The sequence below is a fragment of the Dendropsophus ebraccatus genome, chromosome 6 (assembly GCF_027789765.1).
Source record: "Dendropsophus ebraccatus isolate aDenEbr1 chromosome 6, aDenEbr1.pat, whole genome shotgun sequence".
Classification (NCBI taxonomy): Eukaryota; Metazoa; Chordata; class Amphibia; order Anura; family Hylidae; genus Dendropsophus; species Dendropsophus ebraccatus.
In genome coordinates, this window is record NC_091459.1 from 107,199,495 (window position 1) to 107,215,166 (window position 15,672).

The following is a 15,672-nucleotide window of genomic DNA, read 5'->3' on the forward strand; positions in this document are numbered from 1 at the left end:
AAGACATAGAGGGAGATTTATCAAACATGGTGTAAAGGCAAACTGACAATAAATAACCAACACCGCACTTCCCAAGCAGTATATAAGTCCATACACATCCAACGGATTCCACTAAATCCGCTATATAACAGCAATACTTTTAGAGAGATGTGTCTAGTGTGCGAGAAATACCTTGAAGTTGCCGCTTTGCCGTGTTCACTCCACGAAATCAAGGAGAGTACTCACACAGATGCAAACTTTGCGTTCATTTATTTTTCTTAGATCGGTATCTCGTACAGGACAAATTCAAATGCTCACAGGCTGGCGTGTTCCACTCTCAGTCCAAACCATCCAACCTCGCGGCGGACGTTTCGGAGGACAGGCTCCTCCTTCCTCATGCGCGAGGACGTACAGGTGAGGAACGCCTATAAACTTGAACAAAGATCACATGATCCAACATTACCTGGATCATCTAAGGTGATTTACCAAATTTCTATATACAAAACTGTTTATAATGTACATAGTAAAGACGCATGATGCATAATGGAAGAGAATGCTAGAATGTGTTAGATCCACGCATACATATTAAAGAAACGCTCTGAAGCTGCATACTTCATTCAGTCCAATAGGACTGAGAGTCTCCAGCTTCAGAATCCACCATGTTTCCCTCCGGAGTAATCGCTTGCGATTCTCCTCCACGTCGCTACATAACTCAAGTTGTTCCAATATTTGCCATCTGAGATCACATACATTGTGGCGATTTTCAAAAAAATGGCGTGCCACTGTGAAGGCAAACTGGCCCAGTTGCCCCTAGCAACCAATCAGATTCCACCTTTCATTCCTCACAGACTCTTTGGGAAATGAAAGGTGGAATCTCATTGGTTGCTAGGGGCAACTGAGCCAGTTTCACTTTACACCATGTTTGATAAATTTCCCCTATACTCAACTGGTATCAGAAAGTTATACAGTTATTGTAAATTACTGTTTAAAAATCTCAAGTCTTCCAGTACTTATCAGCTGCTGTATGTCCTGAAGGAAGTGGTGTATTTTTTTCCCAGTTTAACACTATGCTGCTGACACCTATGTCCATGACAGATACAGTTCAAAGCAGGAGGGGTTTTCTATGGGGTTTGCTCTGGACAGAGGTGGCAACAGAGATCACCATGTCATGCGCACTGGATTTATGTAGGGGCATTGCACCTCTATATAAATACAGTGAACCTCTGTACCACCAGGACATTTTTAAGTGTGGCCCTAAAAATGTGGGGCTTAATAAATGTCCCCCGATATGTTTTCTCTGGAGGACCCATTTAATACTTACTGTATATATGTAGCCCCAGAAGCCTGTCTATTTCATGACAATAACAATATAGAAGAATGAAAGAGACACAGTAACATCACACCAGTACATAGTCTAAACCTATATTTACTGTGCTGGTGAATGTAAGCTGTGTACAAACACTCTATGTGGCCAAAGGCCCTGGTCAGATCCCACTGCACCTGAATACAGAACACACTTCCTATGGGGCTCATTCACACTGCATAGCTGTACATAGAGGCTCCCTAATACACACCTGTGCAGGCCAGATGTCATTGTGTGAACTAATATGATATCTTCTTCCATACAAGTTGAAAATACCTAGACATATGGAATCCAGAGGAGCGTGCCACAATCCTTTTTCCTGGCAACTATGTATGGAATGCCACAGATAAAACCCTATAAAGGCTAATAATGATACATTAACCTGCTGTGGATAAAAAAGAACTTGCAAAAGGAAAAAAGCAGGCAAAAAAAAAGGCGCCTTCTAGTGTAGCATTGCAGGAGCTCAACACAAACGACCCAACCTGATGGAGTTGTTGTCATTTGCAGGCGGCACAACTCTACATATAACATTGGATGTCACTAAATGAATCCGCTGCCAATTAAAGGGCCCCCAGCATCAGTACTCATCCCAATGCACGCGTTTCGGTGTCAGTCTTCAGGTTTAAAAGTGTCGTCCACTTATACTTTACAATCCTACATAATACGGAAGAGGCAGCTGCATCCCCTCACTGTAACATGCTTACAAATACATGCATTGCATAAGATATAAAAAGGTAATATACCTAAATGAGACTTACATGCAACTTTCTCATACTTACAATCTGTTCTCGGGACACTGTGTGTTGAGTGTTAGTGCAGGCATGGTGGCAGAGACACTGGGACACTGCTGGGAGGGGATGGGGGTTTGCCTCATCTGGGAGACGCCCACTGGAGGATGTTTTGTGAGCTTAACTGTTTCCTACCCACACAGGGTCACAATTAGAAGAATAAAGTGCTCTGCCAGCCCTCTGCACCAATGACAGAGGAAGGAAACCATTAGCATGGTCGAGTTCTATCGTTCTGCATTTGATTACCGGTGGCTGAAGAAGTTGGGATGCAGCACTAGGAAGTCTGGGAAAAAATAGATACAGCCCTAGGTTTTCCAGGTCTCCTCAGGGCAGCATCCAACCTCTTCAGCCACTGGTATTTCAATACTGAACGATCCGACTAGAGTCGTGCTCGTCTCGAATAACAAGCTATAACGTGAATTTAACTTATCCAATAGTATACAGTAGCTAAAAACAATTTGCACCAGCATATCAGCTTTAGGCTATGTTCACACAATGTTTTTTGAGGCAAAAATACGACCATATTTTCGCCTTAACATTGTAAAGATGGGTAAAGATGAAAGTCCATTTAATGTGCTGCTACAGAACACGCAGCCCTTTATTGCACATATTTTTGAAACACCTGGCATTACCATTTCCAAGCCCTTACCCATTCTCACCTCCCTTAAGGCCCTATTGCACGGGCCGACATAGAGGAGCAAACGGGCGCTGTCAGCGCTTGTTTGCTCCTTGTTCCCCACTCCTTGCCATCGCAACCCCACGCGGCGGCAGCAATCAGGTGAGTCCGGGGGTGGGGAGGGGGCTGCCCGGTGATCGCTAGATCGTCCAGGCAGCAAATCGTCTGGAGCGACGGCAGCAGATCGTTGCTATATGAGTCATTTATTTTTTGACATGTTTGAAAGACAAACGACGCAGCAATCAGCCGAGATGAACAATGTCTACTGATCGTTGCCTTCTATTCCACGGGACGATTATTGTCTGTAATGGCATGTCACTTCTTTCGGCGGTTAGCGGAATACGCCGGCCCATAAAATGGTGTCTATGGAGCCGGCGGAAAGGTGCGCGGCTGTGCGTGCAGACAGACAGCGGAATTCCGCGGACATTATCCGTAAGAATTCCTCAGTATGAACGCACCCTTATAGTGAGTGCTAGTGACTATATTGTCATTAATGTTCTCTACCTCAAGGTCAAGGAACACCATCTTCTCCCTATCAAGGGGGAAAAACCTAAAGCCTAGGCAGGGCTGTGTCAGCACAGGGCTTTCCTGGGCAAGTTCTGGGGCCCAAAGTGTCTCTAGAGGCCCATAGAGGGAGAAGGGCCCAGTATGCTAATGATCAGCCTTCTCCCTTTGGTGCAGGGTGAGAGGTCTGAACATCAAAAGACACAGGAGATGGAGCAGGACCTGCAGAGAGAGAAAGGGGTGAAGGACCTGATCACATGACCCGAAGGTCCTCAGCCTTACAGTGTGAAAAGTAACTTGAAAAGTAAGATTGAGCTGTAAGTGCAGTGTGTCAGTCTGTCAGTGTCTCTGTCAGTCTGTCAGTGTCAGTTAGTCACTGTGTCAGTCAGTGTCAGTCAATTTCAGTCAGTCAGTAAGTGTGTGTCAGTCAGTGTCAGTCAGTTTCAGTCAGTGTCTGTGTTAATAATGTATGTTTGTGTATGTTAGTGATGCCGCAAGTGATTGTGCATAGGGGATGGATGGATGGATGGATAAAGGGCCCGCTGAGGCTCTGTCCCCCATGGGCCCACAAAAACCTGAAGGCGGCCCAGACCCCAGGTGCTAGAATTGAGCTCTCCACTTTCGAGATGAAAAAGAGATTGTCTATATATCTCTTATAACAGATAATGTGAGATAGAGCATATGGAGAATCCTCAATGTTTTGGGCCTATAAATAAATTGGCGAAATTTACATAGCGGTCCCCTCTATCTGATGATGAATGGTCCCTCTAAAAGTGAACAGATTATGTGTAAGGATGGATTTGGGGCCTGCTAGTAAAATGCCATCTGCTTACTTTAGCAATTTCTCCACAATCAAATCATCATAGAGTGATAGAAGGTTTCCAGTAGGCTTCCCTTGTGATGGTCGGGATAAAAGAAGGACCTTGGATGTACATCCATATGGACAGAATGACTCTCCTTAGGAGGACCTTCCATACTAGGTTGTCTTCATTTTTAAATATTTATTGGAATTTATAAAAATATTTTTTACAGGGATCAGAAGGTAGAAACAAACAGGTGTCTGAAGCTGAGGGGGACCGTGGAGAAGAGGTGGCAGAGGATACAACCCATCACGATGCAGGGCCGCAGTAGAGGAGGAGGAGCTCTTTGGTCCTGGCATCGTCAGAGTTGGTACAGGAGAGGTGGGTTGTGAAGCTGTGCCCGGTCTTTGTTAGCGCCATAGGCCCAAGGTCACGAGGGAACTCTGACTGTTCATGTCCACTCGGTACCATTGCTTAGCCACGCACCCTTTCCTATTCTCTATCTCAAAATGCTGAAGTAGTATAAATTTTTTGGCAAATGAATATCTCTATTGTATCAGCTTGTTTTTCTTGGGAACCAGTGTTTCCCTCTGGAATGGTCTTTCTTTTTGTCCCCTTCTCTATCCTCATGGGGGAAAAGGTAAAAGTAAAAAACCTGCTAAAGGGAAAGATGGGGGATCCTCATGGGTAGGTCCTAACCTCTTTACGTGCTCTCGCTGGTCCTTATCTATAGGTTTTATACATAGCTGATGGCTGCTGAATATTATGGTAGCTTCCTCGCTCCAAAACAAGTCATGTGTGGAAAATATTGAAGAGTTCCCAAATGTAGGGGCCTTAGCCTGGAGCCCACAGTCAATGACCTCACCAAAGGGACCCATAGGTAGGACTGCATTATTCTGAACACAGCTCATATTAGGTGTAAGAACTGTCATTTCACTACAGGAAGTGACTGAAGCAACAGGTTTGATTGGGCATTGACCAGTGATTGGGGATTGAGAAAACAATCCATGGTGCCCCCCAGCGATTTAGGTTTTCCTGTTCTATTAGAACAGGGATGAGGAACCGTTGGCCCTCTAGCTGTTGCAAAACTACAATTTCCATCATGCCTGGACAGCCAAAGCTTTAGCTATGGCTTTGGACAATAATGCAGGTTCTATGGAGCCATAACATAGCCATATGTGTGAGCCCTGATGGGAGGCAAACATGTTCCCTACAAATGGACAGGTTCTCTATCATTATTCACATCCATTTATGACGTAGGGGTCGTCACATATGTTCAGTGATCAGGTGAGATTTCCCTCCAGTAGAAAAAGATTGAGAGAAAACTGATGCCAGGACTGATCTCATTGTTAGTTGGACCATTACTGGCATTGTGCCAAATGCTATGGTGAACCAGTGCAGATGCCAGAAAGGAGAATTCTTCTACATGACGGCCAATGCATTTTTGCATCAGTTGAATTTATTTACATCAGTTATAATTATTTAAAAATTTTAAGTGAATGATTCTCATGCACCAGACATATGTAATCCCCTCCATCAAAATGTTTTATAGGGCCGGACATGAACCAATGCAGACTGGATTTCCTGAAAGGGTTTAAATATGTTTTGACCCATCAATCAGATTAGAATACATGAAGCTGTTTGGTTTTTTTCAACACTTCTACTTATCTTTATGGAGAAGGATGGCAAACGCACTTCCTGCTGTCCGCTCAAGAACAAAGGTTTGGGACCCCTTGTTCTCAGCAATTGTGGACTCACATCCAATTTTCATGGGTCATAGAAGTAAACCAGAGGATGTTGTATAACAAGTAGAGATGAGCGAACTGGGTTTGGGTTTGAGACGATCCGAACCAGAATGTTCGGTATTTGATTAGCGGGGGCTGCTGAACATGGATAAAGCTCTAAGGTTGTCTGGAAAACATGGATACAGCCAATGACTACTGTATATCCATGTTTTCCACATAGCCTTAGGGCTTTATCCAACTTCAGCAGCCCCCGCTAATCAAATGCTGAAAGTTCGGGTTCGGATCGACTCGAGCATGCTCCAGGTTCGCTCATCTCTAATAACAAGCCTTCAATTCTTTTAAAGGGGTTCTCCAGGGAAGTTTACTTTAAATAAAGCCCAGCCGCCAGAAATTTGATGTCAGGGCACGGCTACGTTCCAGCGTCGCCATTCTGTGCCACCCTCCTCCTCAGACACAGTGGTGTACTGTACTCTCGCAATGCTGTGTCTGCAGAGTAGGGCGGCACAGCCAGACGCAAGAGGCGTCCTCTGCAGCTAACATCATGGTACCCCTTTAATTCAGCATTCCCTAATCCAGAAAATCTTAAAATCTAGTAAAATTACAATATAACTTGTAGAGATAAGCGCAACTTGAGCATGCTTGGGTGCGTCCAAACCCGAGCGTGCAGCATTTGATTACCAGTGGCTGGAGAGGTAATCAGTGGCTGGAGAGGTAATAGCACTTCAGCTATTAGTAATCAAGTGCTGCACGCCCATCGTGCTCGCGATTTGCTCATCTATAATAACATGATATCTTGTATGACCATAACCAAAATACAGAGCAGACTGAACCAATCAGACCCTTCTTCTAAATAAGAAAGTTATAGCAGCACCTTTTTATTTAAGTATTTCCACTTTTTTTTAACACATTTCTATTGTCAATTGACTAAAGGAATTTTACAACACTAGTATTTCAGCCGGTATCAAAGTTTACTGACCCTAATAATATTATATTATGTCATTTGTATAGCTGCATCTTCTATCTGGAAGTCTGCATGGACATCCCCCACATGCATTTTCTTCAATGCCATATATTTCGCCAAGAGGTCTGATAAATACAGTGTATAGGGCATAAGACCAAACCAATAAAGTACTGACTGCCAGGCATGAGAGCTGCCGTAGGGCTGATAACTACCACCTGCCTAAATTATACTATTGGCGCTCTACACACAACACTTCATCATGTAGGAAGCAAACAAACAATCCATCCACACAGAGCAAAGATAAGCGCCATCTAATCTCCTAAGCACCAGCCACTTGTGTACAATGCTTAGAAATATCAGGGACAACATGCACTACTTATTGTCAGCCACCGTTTAATATGGTATGTGAAGAGGTGTTATACGCTTGTATAGCTAGTATTATCAAAGAAACAAAGCCATAACGTAATGGCAGATCTATTATAGTAGCACACGTCTATAAAAGTAGAAATGGAGTAAGGGTAGGCAAGGCTAGGTAAACCTGATACTATACGAGAGCCTTTAGTAAATACTTTTATTCACTATAAAATAATTCCAAATCTACTTTCCTTAGAATTCTATATCTGATCTTGTTCCTCTTCTATTCCGCCTAGAAATGTGCGAGTATATTAAAACCAGTTTTTACACCATCCTTTTTGCCAATACGGTGGGTCCATACACCCCAACACAACCCACTGAACCTTCCGAACACCCAGCTATCAATGTATTATGCCCTTCCAGGCGGAATAACAAAGGATCTGCACAATGCCAAATTATAAGAATATATGGCGCAAACTCAATGATAACAGGCAGGAGAGTAGACTGGTTTTCTATAAAGCAGTCATACATTAGTCACTGGAAGCAGTTGATCTAGTTACAATGTCATGATAGACTACAATGCAGTCTATTGCTCCTTATCTCCGATGACTGCAGAGCTGTGACCAGATATGACATAGGAAGTGACGACAATAAGTGGTGCACAGTGGTTAGCACTCATCTGTTGTTTTTTATGGCAGATTTGACAGAAACACATCCTACACATCAAATTTTTGATTTTTTTTTTGTGATGGACTTTGTTATTGATTTTTAAGCTTCTATTGATTTCAAGGGGAAAATCTAAAGGATAAGACCAAAAATGATGCGTTCTTTTTCAGTGTCTAACAATTCAAATCCAATGTTCTCCTGTGTTAATGGCGGTTTCCTCTAAGTACCCCGATTTACTTCTACACTCCAAAAACATGCTAGATTCTGAAATTAGATTGTATATCGCAACGAAGATAGGAACTGGTGTTAGTGATGACAAGCTCTGTACAGTGCTACAGACTATGTTGCTGCTATATATGTAAATAATAGTACGTGTCTCCTAAATGGTAAGCATTAAAGTCATTTAACAAAACTCCTGAAATGACAAAAGTGTGAATCGGTTAGGATCTGGGAGCTCCGACCCCCATTGATAACTAGAACAAGCCGGAGGAATTGTGTGGCTGAGCACTTCTCTCCCGACTTACTGCAGGAGATGGATTAAAGACCCTATTACACGGGCAGATCTGGAGGAGAAAGTAAGCGCCGACATGTCAGATGAGCGCTCACTTGCTCCTCGTTCCCCGCTCGCTGCTGGCACTATTACAGCAAGCAGGTAAGAGCGAGGGTGGGGGCCACGGGGAGCTGCGGGAGGAGCCCATAGGAGATAGCGGTGGTCTGCTGCCGCCACTCCTATTACACGGAGTGACGGCCAGCAGACCGATGTTATCGTTGTCATTTTTTTCAACGTGTTGAAAGACAAGGATCAGCTGACATCATGCATGTCGACTGATCGTTACCTTTTAACACTAGCTATTACACCGAATACGGACAATGATTGCTTGGTGTAATAGGGCCTTTAGTAACTCTATAGATGTAGTAACTCCATTGAGCCAGTCTTTTAGAGAGAAGGGTTTGGTGGGGGTCTAAACACCCAGACCTCAACTGATTAAAACATTTTGTTAAATGTCAGTAATTCTTTAAAGGCGTTGATCCCTTTCTTTCTTTCTTTCTTTCTTGAGCAACTCCGCTGGATGCAGCCCCATCACTGAATGACAATAAAAGCAAAGAGCATCTGTGTAATGAATTGCTGCCATGTCCCTCCAAATCAAGAGCTCTCTGCTGTGGCTAACCAAGGGGGGTCCTTACTAGGGGGTCCCCTCTATTATCTCCCTATAGAAGCCAATTGTACAGCCCCTTTAAACCACTCCATTTTGTTGTACCATATGTACTATTTGTATGTAGCTCCCAGTGGGACTATGTGAACGTTACTTTCTGTTATGATACTTGCATAGCTGCCTTTAGCAATCTCTCAGCCAATCCCACCAAGACATATGTTTATTGAAAAGAAGAAGTGTGAAGAGGAAGTATGACTGCAGGAGTGAGCAGAGGAAGAGAGGAAGATGATAAGCACTTGGTAACACCACCTCATCCTGTGTGACACAGGATTTATTACTGACAAACAACCCTGCCAGGACTTTGGTAGACACAGAACAATGACCCACCATTATTCTCTGTGTGGGTGGGGGAATAGCACAGATTGTACAGCCTGCACTTTAACCCCTGAAAAATCTATGCTTTTACTGCAGGATGGGGCTGGCATAAACAATTGAAAAAAAAAAAAAAAAAATCTGAAAATTCATTTAAAGTGGTAGTTCAGCCCGGAGAAAAAAATCTTTTCAAATCAACTGGTATCAGAAAGTGTCAGAGATTTGTAATTTACCTCAATTGAAAAATCTCCAATCTTCCAGTATTTATCAGCTGCTGTATGTCCTGAAGGAAGTGGTGTATTCTTTCCAGTGTGACACAGTGCTCTCTGCTGCCACCTCTGTCTATGTCAGGAACTGTCAAGAGCAGTAGCAAATCCACATAGAATACCACTTCTGCTCTCCAAACTGAAAGTATACACCACTTCCTGCAGGACATACACCAACTGATAAGTACTGGAAGACTTGAGATTTGTTAATAGAAGTAAATTACAAATCTCTGGCACCACTTGATTTGAAGGAATTTTTTGTGGGAGTACCCCTTTAAGTATACGTTTACATGTCCCATAGTTATTGCAGAATTTTTTTTAGCTAAAAATTATTCCATACAAGTGAACAGGGTTGGTTCTGCGGCGTGTACATGTTTTTCGAGTGGTTTTCGAGGTGTTGGCATATAGCAGCTTTCCCTAACTTGTGGCTCTCTGAGCTTCAGCGGTCAGACTATGACAGGAGGTGTACAACATATGGAGAGCCACAGGTTGAGGGAGCATTAGCATATAGTGTCACGTGCTGACATTACACCTCCCATTACACCTCTATAGAGGAAAGCAGAGCAGACTCACCTTATGCAAACAAACCACTATGCTGACTGTGTTTTGGCATCAACTGGGTTTACAGAACCTTAGGAATATGTTTGGTGGCTGTACTGGAAATAAGTGAACATAGTTTGATTTATACAGTAGACCAGAGAAAAAAATAGGGGGAGATTTATCAAATATGGTGTAAAGTGAAACTGGCTCAGTTGCCCCTAGCAACCAATCCGATTCCACTTTTCATTTTCCAAAGAGTCTGTGAGGAATGAAAGGTGGAATCGGATTGGTTGCTAGGGGCAACTGAGCCAGTTTTACTTCACACCATGTTTGATAAATCTCCCCCATAGACTATACAGGTGCAAACCAAGCGCTGTGGCCCAGGAATTCCCTGTGCAGTTCATACAGAGCTTGGGCTGAGGGGTGTGGATGTAGTTTCCATCCACCATATGAGCAGGGACACAGTATATGGGGGATAGTCAATATACTCCTGCCAAATCCTGCTAATATATAGCGCTGGATATCTACGAAAAACAGGTAATGTATACAGTTTAAGCAAGGGCTGCAAGGACATCGGTAACCATGTCCATGCAGCCCTTGTTAAACGATTATCGGGCCGTGTAATAGGCCCAGTAAACGAGCGCCGATCTAGCAAATCGTCGCTCGTTTACAGTAATTATCGGCCAATGTAATGCTACGTTTACACAGAGCGACAATTCGCCCAATCGATCGTTTAACGATTTTGAAGCAACGATTTGGTTTTTATAACGATCAGCGTTTAGAAGAATAGATCATTAGAAAAATCGTTATTGCGATTGTTTTAAGATCGCTTAAGCCTGTGAAAGACTGTTTACATGAAGCAATCTGCGTATTTTTAGCGAATGACCAACAACGATTTAAGAACATGTTGAAAGATCAAAATGAACGGTTTCTCGCTCGTCGCTCGATCATTCGAAGTGTTTACAAGAGCCGATTATCGCTTAAATGCAATCCTTGTCGGGAAAATTCGAACAATAATCGTTCCGTGTAAACACAGCATAATACTTCCCTATGTGATGGTGAAGAGAGTGGATCCATGTGATGGTCAATATATACAATGTATAAGACACTCGTACAGGTAATGGTAAACATATACAATGTATAAGACACTGTTACAGGTGATAGTAAACATATACAATGTATAAGACACTGGTACAGGTGATAGTAAACATAAAATATATAATACACTAGATAGAGGTGATGGTGAACAGAAACAATGTATAAGACACTGGTACAGGTGATGGTAAACATACAATGTATAAGACACTCGTACAGGTAATGGTAAACATATACAATGTATAAGACACTGGTACAGGTGATGGTAAACATACAATGTATAAGACACTGGTACTGGTGATGGTAAACATATACAATGTATAAGACACTGGATAGAGGTGATGGTGAACATATACAATGTATAAGAGTGGATACATGTGATGGTAAACATACAATGTATAAGACACTGGTACTGGTGATGGTAAACATACAATGTATAATACACTAGATAGAGGTGATGGTGAACAGAAACAATGTATAAGACACTGGTACAGGTGATGGTAAACATATACAATGTATAAGACACTGGTACAGGTGATGGTAAACATACAATGTATAAGACACTGGTACAGGTGATAGTAAACATACAATATATAAGACACTAGATAGAGGTGATGGTGAACAGAAACAATGTATAAGACACTGGTACAGGTGATGGTAAACATATAAAATGTATGAGTGGATACAAGTGATGGTAAACATATACAATGTATAAGAGTGGATACATGTGATGGTAAACATATGCAATGTATAAGACACTGGTACTGGTGATGGTAAACATATACAATGTATAAGACACTAGATAGAGGTGATGGTGAACATATACAATGTATAAGAGTGGATACATGTGATGGTAAACATATACAATGTATAAGACACTGGATACAGGTGATGTAAACATTAACAATGTATAAGACACTGGATAGAGGTGATGGGGAACAGATACAATGTATATAAGTGGATACAGGTAATGTAAACATATACAATGTATAAGACACTGGATACAGGTCATGGTAAACATATACAACAGGCTATATATACATCTTGGTAACATAATATTATTACAGACTGCCGTATACATGCCATGACCACAATACAATGTATCTGAGGAGCAGCAGATTTGCAGCAATGTAACCATCCTGGAGACAGCAGGAATGTGCAGCTCTGCAGGACTTGTGTGAACACATCCTGAGCTCACATCTGGCATACCCAGCACACCAACCACTACAAGTCCCAGCAGATAGGATTACATACATGACGGCAGCCTGGTACAGGTAAGCTTAAACAGAGGAACAGGTTGCTCCTTTTTCATGCAGAAAGTAATGCCAGGCCTTTCCTAACAATCCCAGATAAAGGTGAGGATAGAAAAGAGTGCCAGGCTAGTGCAAGCCAGACACTAACCCACACAAAGGGGCGTGTAACACACTATGTATTACAAATCACAGTATGTAATACTTCCTGACTAGGAAGTCATGCAAATAAAACTCACAAGCTGGCAGAGAGCCCGATAGCCCCATACTGACCCCCTGGGTTATGTACTTACCAGTTGTAGCAGGTGCTCTGTGGTAAGGGGTTCCCCAACTCTTGTCTTGAACAATCAGAAAACCACGGCACTCTAAACGATTTTTGTAACGCAAATATTTATTTTACTCCAAGGTTACATGGTCGCATATTCCAAGCAGACGAATGACATTAGAGATTCCTGCGGTAATGAGTTCCAATAGCATATGAGGGTAGCTGGCAACGTTTCGGTCCTTTCTGGACCTTTGTCAGGCCATAAATCTGTGTATAAAAAAATGGATAAATAAAATATAAATGCATAGAAATAACCAACATTATTACATTATCACGTGAAGAGAGAATAACCAACATTATTACATTATCACGTGAAGAGAGAATAACCAACATTATTACATTATCACGTGAAAGTACAGTCAGGCACAATGATGCATATTGGTCGGTATAGGTCTGCAGCATCAATATGCAGAATAGTACAAAAAAAAAAGGCGCAAATACTTAATATCATTCAGTGCAGACACGGTTAACATGAATCAGTGAGCATATGAAGATCGCTACTGGATATGTGTAGGTTGCAGGCTCACAACCCCCATGTCACTGCCCTGAAGGTAAGTGACGAACAAGCCCCAGTCATAGAGAATGACATAGATATAGTTAGCATTACCTGTAGCAGAGCCAGGTCTGGATGGATGAAGTGTTGGTGTGTGTACTATCAGTCCTATATGGCTCACCAGGAAGTGTGTGAATGCTACGATGGGTAGAACATGAGCATAGGGGGGAGGGGGTTGTAGCTAGGATACAGGGAACGCCTGTCTCCAGCAATAGGGACTGAATGCAGATAGAAAACAGTATGTGGAGTGCAGAACGCATGCACAATACAAAATCTAAAGTAATCGGCCAACATGGATGATGTATGAGAGAGACCGAGATGGAAGTGACAACTTATAATGTACAATGGAGCAGGACAGACCATGGTCTGGGGGTGCCACTGCACTAGTGGGCAGGGCTGGGGTGGGACAGAGCAGAGAGAAATAGTCCTATAGAGAAGATTAGAAAGGGGCGGTAAAAGGCACTAGGGGGTGGAACAGAGGACACATACTTAAGGAGACGGTCTGATCTCCACCTAGACTTCACTTCCATGGAGGAGGAAGAGAAACTGCCCATCCTGCTGGGGGAAGATGAGAACACAGTGACTTTAGTGGCACAATATATCAGTGCCTGCCATAGACTGAGAGGAGCATGATATGCCATGGACCCTCCCTGTGTCCCCTATGCCCACTCCTATTAAAGTCATCATTTGTCTGGGGAAATCAACTGCAAATGTGTAATCTCCTATAGGACAAGATAAGAAATTATATCTAACAAAGGATGAAAGGGAACAGCCCTGTCTTATAAGCAATATATATGATATGATATGTAAAAAAGTTGAAGGAGTTAGATTATGTTCTTATGTTCTCAGTTTGTGTATGGTATTGCAGCTTAGTTCCCGTAAAGTGAATGAACCTGAGGTGTAATACCACACACAACCTGAGGACAGGGGTGGTGCTGTTTCTGAAAGAAAGTAGTAATCTTTTGTTTTCTAATCGTGGTTAACCCTTATAAGAAGTATGCTCAGTAAGTAGAAATGATGCATTGAGAAATAAAGGAGACTGATAAACAGAAAAAATACAGGCCCACAGAGTAAGAGATCAATGTGCATAAATAAACTGAACAATGACCAAAGTAAACAATTTTAATGACCAAATGACCAAAGTAAACAAAATTAAGATGACATGTATATAGTTACCTTGACATCTGTCCGTGTTATTCTCATGTAGCCTGTGGGGAATTACAAAACAACAGCATATCAATGGCAGCTGTAGTACATTAAAGATCCTATCATATTCCTTATTTAAACGCCTTTTTCGACAATCTGGAGGGTATGCCTCTTGCTCCCTCTCCTGGGTAGGGGTATTTGTTCAATAATTTGAAAGTGCATCTGGACTATGCTGTGGTCCATCTTGTTGAAAACAGATGGCAGCGGCAGCATCAAGTTGCCACATCTTATCGTTGATATATGTTTAGAGATCCGTGATAAGATGTGGCAACTTAAAGAGGTAGTCCGGTAAAAAAAATCAAATTCACTGATATCAGAAAGTAATACAAATATGTACATTGCTTCTATTTAAAAATCTTAAGTCTTTCAGTACTTACCAGCTGCTGTAAGCCCTGTACGAAGGGGTGTATTCTTTCCAGTCTGACACAGTGCTCTCTGTTGCCCCCTCTGTCCATGTCAGGAACTGTCCAGAGCAGTAACACATCCTTATAGAAAATCTCTCCTGCTCTGGATAGTCCCTGTCACGGACAGAGGTGGCAGCAGAGAACACTGTGTCAGACTGGAAAGACTACAGCACTTCCTGCAGGACATACAGCAGCTGATAAGTACTGGAAGACTTGACATTTTTAATTAGAAGTGACTTACAGATCTATAAAACATTCTGACACCAGTTGATTGAAAAACATTTTTTTTTTCTGGAGTACCCCTTTAATGCTGCCCCTACCATCTCCTTTCCATTAAAAACCTAGATGCGGTTCCAAATCATTGAAGAAATACCCCCATCTAGAGGAGGAGGCAACAGGATGGCTAATCTCAAAAGATGAGATCAATGGTTTCTTCACTTCTTACACTAACTTTGTGGTGAAACATGGGTGAAACAGACCAGGGTATCCTACACCACACGGGCACTTATTGTGGTATGCCCTTGCTCGGTGTCCCCCATGAAAAGTTGGCGTATTGTATAGACTCCCCACGTCTGCCCTCAATAAATGTTCCCTACAGTTGCTCTTCCTTTTGTAACAGATCAGGTGATTGGTCTTCTACTTCGGGAAAGGCCCATTTCAGGAGTTCCTTG

General features: G+C 42.4%; 1 protein-coding gene across 3 annotated transcripts in view; it reads right to left on the reverse strand.

Annotated features, from left to right (window-relative positions):
• PIK3CB (phosphatidylinositol-4,5-bisphosphate 3-kinase catalytic subunit beta) overlaps window positions 1-13,515 on the reverse strand; it is a 123,362-nt gene extending 109,847 nt beyond the window's left edge. Inside the window, exons 1-2 of one of the 3 annotated variants that reach the window (XM_069975557.1) lie at window positions 13,446-13,515; window positions 12,807-13,045 (exon numbers count right to left, since the gene is read on the reverse strand). The gene's annotated coding sequence lies outside the window, so the exon portion shown is untranslated. Of the gene's footprint in view, window positions 1-2,100; window positions 2,208-12,806; window positions 13,046-13,445 lie in introns of those variants that run through there. The other 2 variants (XM_069975556.1, XM_069975559.1) reach the window with 2 other exon arrangements.
• Window positions 13,516-15,672: the final 2,157 nt, after the last annotated feature.